The sequence below is a fragment of the Thalassophryne amazonica genome, chromosome 18 (assembly GCF_902500255.1).
Source record: "Thalassophryne amazonica chromosome 18, fThaAma1.1, whole genome shotgun sequence".
Classification (NCBI taxonomy): domain Eukaryota; kingdom Metazoa; phylum Chordata; class Actinopteri; order Batrachoidiformes; family Batrachoididae; genus Thalassophryne; species Thalassophryne amazonica.
In genome coordinates, this window is record NC_047120.1 from 31,510,542 (window position 1) to 31,516,541 (window position 6,000).

Genomic DNA, 6,000 nt, shown 5'->3' on the forward strand with positions numbered 1-6,000 from the left:
CGTCTTTTTCCTTGAAATGAAAATCCGCCGAGCTCACTACACATGTCCTCACACAAAGGCTGCTTACCAGAAAATGATGCAATCGACAGGCGTGAAAAAGTTCACGCATGCGCACGAAGGTTCAAGGTTTACTCATGCAAGCACGTGATTCAAATCCATCAGGTTTTTGCAAAAAAAAAAGGTCCAATACTTGTCTAACATACCTCATATGTATGTATGTATGTATGTATATATATATATGTATATATATATATATATATATATATATATATATATATATATATATATATATATATATAATATTGCACAAAGCCCAAAGCATTTGCACAAAGCATGAATATTGCAACAGAGACGTCTTAGAAGATCTGTTGGGACTTTTCACCGCACAACAAGCCGTATTGAACCACCGAAGCGTTTTGAACCACTGAATCAATATGAAGCAATTGTGTTGGGATGGTTCAGTGTTTGAAGCATTTGATATTTTTAAACTTAGGGTTAGGGTTACCAAAAATTTTCGTCAATCTCACTCCAGTCAAGGTCCCAAAGTTGGCAACCCTGTTTTAATATCCCAGCCAACATAAGAACCATTCCCAGTTGTTGTTCATTCAGCTGTTCTCGGTTTTGTTCGCGGTCACCACAGCGGATATAGCCCAATCCACATTGGTAATTGGCACAAGTTTTACGCCGGATGCCCTTCCTGACGCAACTCCAGCTTTACCTGGAGAAACACACACAGCCGCTGGTGTTCCGAAGAGGTCTCCCATCCAAGTACTAACCAGATCCTGCTCTGCTTAGCTTCTGAAATCCGACGGGATCAGGCTGACACAGAGCAGACCGGCTGCATAAGAACCACTCCCAGTCTGCAAAAAAAAAAAAATGTGTTAGTCAATCATGTGAATTCAGATGACCTAGCCTGTTAGCCTTAGCTAGCCTGATAACTTCAAAATAGGTGGATGTGTCTGGGCCCCATGCATCCTAACTAGGTCATGCTGTTCTTGCCCATGCTCCACCTCTTCACACATACACTCACCGATCACTTTAACACCTGTTCAATTGCCTGTTAACACAAACTGCTAATCGGCCAATCACATGGCAGCAACTCAACACATTTAGCCATCTAGACGTGGTGAAGACGACTTGCTGAAGTTCAAACTGAACATCAGAATGGGCAAGAAAGAGGATTTAAGTGTATTTCAAAAACTGCTGATCTACTGGGATTTTCACAAACAACCATCTCTAGTGTTTACGGAGAATGGTCCAAAAAGAGATGATATCCAGTGAGCAGCAGTTGTGTGGACGAAAATGCCTTGTTGATGTCGGCGCTCAGAGGAGAATGGACAGACTGGCTGACTGGGCGACACCTTGTTGAATCTATGCCATGAAAAATTAAGGCATTTCTGACAGCAAAATGGGGTCTAACCCGATGTCACAGACCAAACACCAACCCCCCCCAAATGGTCCGCCCTGCCTCCACTGCACATGCGTCATAGGACCACAGCAGCACCTCTGAGACTCGCTTCACCCAAAGCGATCAAAGGGAATAATGTGATCATTAACCATCAGATGACAACCTCTTAAATCATTCTAAAGTCAGTTTTAAGCAGAAACGAGGCCGTTTTAAGCAGAAACAAGGCAATAATCGGTGAATCACTACTGAAGATTTGAAATGATGGAGGCGCAGTGAACGCAGCAGCTAGCAGTTCATGTAGCCACGGCGCTCTGATCACTTCCTCTGTATTTTATTATGAAATAATGCTAAATTCATGTGGATTGTTGTACAAAAGCTTCAGATATCTGTCACTGAGATAGATGATGACTGGAGTGCAGTTTGAAGCAGAAACAAGGCGCTAATCGGTGAACCGCGGCTGACGCACAGAAATGATGCATGCACAGTGAATGCAGGGTGGACTGATTTTTAGGGGGACCGTTCAGTCTGCGATACTGGTACTAGCAAGGTGTACCTAATAAAGTGGCCGGTGAGTGTATATGGGTTGGTGGGGAGTAGGCGGAGTCAGGCGCTGCAAAGATGCTGATATTTGGATCCGCCCCATTTTAACTTCAAACTCGCCTTTCAGAAATCCTGTGGGTGACATCCTGGAGGGTTTGTGCAGTCTGGTTTTAGCTTGGGAATTTTGGATTTGTATGAGATGTATATTTCTTGAGTGAAGTACGTTTAAGTAATAAGTGATCTAGGCTTGATTATAACCGATCAAATGCAGATGGTTACATAAAATTATTACATAAAATATTTTGAAGAGGAAAAAGTAAGGGGGACGAAGACCATTCATTTAAAAACCAAGTCTTATCCCCTCTCCAGCCCCCAGTTTCCTACACCCATGATTAACATGATTAAATTATGGATACAAATACGAGTATACTAGCAAGTGATATAAGGAATAACACAAGACATCGTAACTGTAATAAAAGCTTTTGAAGCTGTGTAAAGCTTGTTTACTGCCAGTAAACATAGCCTCAAAATGGCAAATTATCTTGCATGATGACATGTTAAATGCATATTATTATTATTATTATTAAATGTATTTATTTGTGCTAAAAATAACAACTTCAGTTATTTATGTGAGCTTAAATCAAACTGTTTTTGCAGACATACAGCATACAGAATATAATCTTTGTGTAAGTAACTAAACTAGAAAGGAACTCAGATATGTCTTTGCCAGAGTAATACAACCCCATCTGACATCTGTGGTACAGCCACTGCGCCATTTCCAGCAGAGATCCGCATTGGCACAAGTTTGATGCTGGATACCCTTCTTGGCACGACTCCAGGTTTACCTCCCACACAACTTCTAACCAGGACCCACTCTGCTTAGCTTTTGAGATATGATGGGATCAGACTTACAGTGCATCCAGAAAGTATTCACAGTGCTTCACCTTTTCCACATTTTATGTTACAGCCTTATTCCAAAATGGAGTAAATTAATTTTTTCCCCTCAATATTCCGCTCACAACACCCCATAATGACAACATGAATATTTTTTTTAACTTTTGCAAATTTATTAAAAATAAAAAACTAAGAAATCACAGGTACATAAGTATTGACACCTTTTGCTCAATACTTTGTTGATGCATCTTTGGCGGCAATTACAGCCTCAAGTCTTCTGCAGCACCTCTCAAGCTCCATCAGGTTGGATGGGGAACGTAGGTGCACAGCCATTTTCAGATCTCTCCAGAGATGTTCAATCAGATTCAGGTCTGGGCTCTGGCTGGGCCACTCAAGAACATTCAGAGTTGTCCTGAAGCCACTTCTTTGATATCTTGGTTGTGTCCTTAGGGTCATTGCCCTGCTGAAAGATGACCGTCGCCCCAGTTTGAGGTCAAGAATGCTCTGGAGCAGGTTTTCATCCAGGATGTCTCTGTACATTGCTGCATTCATCTTTCCCTCAATCCTGACTAGTCTTCCAGTTCCTGCTGCTGAAAAACATTCCCACAGCATGATGCTGCCACCACCATGCTTCACTGTAGGGATGGTGCCTGGTTTCCTCCAAACATGACACCTGGCATTCACACCAAAGAGTTTAATCTTTGTCTCATCAGACCAGAGAATTTTGTTTCTCATGGTCTGGGAGTCCTTCAGGTGCCTTTTGGTAAACTCCAGGCAGTCTGCCATGTGCCTTTTACTAAGGAGTGGCTTCCATCTGGCCACTCTAACATACAGACCTGATTGGTGGATGTTTGCAGAGATGGTTGTCCTTCTGGAAGGTCCTCCTCTCTGCACAGAGGAATGCTGGAGCTCTGACAGAGTGACCATCGATGGTCTTTGTCACCTCCCTGACTAAGGCCCTTCTAACCGATCTCTCAGTTTAAACAGGTGACCAGCTCTAGGAAGAGGTGCGTCTGAACTTCTTCCATTTATGGATGATGGAGGCCACTGTGCTCATTGGGACCTTCAAAGCAGCAGAAATGTTTCTGTACCCTTCCCCAGATTTGTGCCTCGAGACAATCCTGTCTCAGAGGTCTACAGACAACTCCTTTGACTTCATGCTTGGTTTGTGCTCTGACATGCACTGTCAACTGTGGGACCTTATATGTAGACAGGTGTATGTCTTTCCAAATCATGTCCAATGAACTGTATTTACCCCAGGTGGACTCCAATTAGGCTGTAGAAACATCTCAAGGATGATCAGTGGATACAGGATGCACCTGAGTTCAATTTTGAGCTTCATGGCAAAGACTGTGAAAGCTTATGTACTGTACATGTGATTTCTTAGTTTTTAATAAATAATAAAAAAATTCATTTCATCCTTATTTGGAATAAGGCTGTAACATAACTATGTGGAAAAAATGAAGTGCTGTGAATACTTTCTGGATGCACTGAACAGTAGACTGGCTGCCTACGCAGGAGGACAGAATCTGACTTTTATTAGTGTTCACACTTTGTGATGCCATAAGGCAAGAATGCTGCAGAAGGAGATCAAATTAGAACAAGTGAGGAATTTTAAAGCAGATCTGGATAAACAACAGAAATTTAACCAAACTTTTTCCCTAGTTCATGCACTAAGTTTTGACACATTTTGCCTTCAGAAAACAGACATGGGGGATCACAACATCTTTGCCGCTCTATTAAATATGTCTTTAATACATTAAAATCAGATGTTATATTGTAAACTACTGTACATTTTAAGGTGTTTATCAATCAGCTACGCATTAAAACAATGAAATAAAGCAAACATGTTGATTTGAATTAATGTTCTTGTGTAAAATGATGCTGAAAAACAGAAGCTGCCATTCATTTAATTATTCTAATTATCACTGAGGTCCAAATTAATAAATAAATGTATTACTGACAAAATAACATGTGTCTTCAGCTTCCCCAGACTTTAAAGCAACTGCTATAAATCAAATCACTGAAAGACGACATGCATCTTTTTTCCTGACACCAGGGGGTGCTGAATTTCTATTTGCCAACTGTGATTTACCCCCACAACAAATCCTGGCATCAGCTCCAGCCTGGGCAGTCTGAGCAAGCCAGTCAGCAAAAGCCTTTTGGTAACTTAACCTGGGTTTAGAGAGGCAGACCGGAGGGTCAAGGTTCTGCCATTGTTCCACCTCATCAGAAGAATCACATCAAATAAAACAAAAAACACCACTTAAACCTGTAGCCACCAGCTGTAAAGCACCACACTCTGCCTTCAAGTGCTGCCTGAATTACAGTCATTACCTTTGCTGTCATTGGGAACGGGTTGTAAATGCAGCGGGTTCCCCACTGTGACAGAAATGAGCTATTTGGATTAACTCTCCATGGCTGCAGAGCGACTGGAGTGTACTTACTGATGTGGTCTAAATCCTGCTCCAAACATCATAAACCTAATGCACACATAATTGTTTTCTCATTCATATGTGGATCAGTGTGGTACAGCGCAGGCAGCGCTGAAATTGCCCCTGCCAGCTTTCTGACAATACTTGTTATACCCCCTGCAAACACATGCATATATTTTATGCGTGCATGTGTGTGTGATCTCTTGCAGGATCACCAACAACTTGTAGGACATGAGAGCCAGTTGAAACACGTCATATTTTTTTTTTTTTTTTACAGTGAATGCTGGTGTTTCACAGGGAGGGGTTCTGGGTGTTGGGTAGAGTTGCTGAAACTAAGGCCTTCTGTGCCTTTTCTGCACCAATAGTGCAGCAGATAAGAGAATATTTACAGAGGAATCCTGCAAATGATGATACAAGCATCAAATTCGGCACAAATTCTCCTTAGACATTCCTCTTTTGAAGAAAAAAAATGGTCACTTGAATTTTCGATCGGCAGCCAGGTAGGGGTTCTCTCATTCTCTCACTGCTAGTAATATTAGCTGTAGCTGAAGAAGGCCAACTGAATGCCCATATTTCACCTGGCTGCAGCACATAGATGGCTAATTTTGAATAACGGGGCTAAACATTACTTCAAATCTTGTTCCAGTAAAATATGGGGTATTGCAGGGATCTGTATTAGGCCTTTGTTATTAACATACAAAATCCTCCATGGACTAGTGCTTC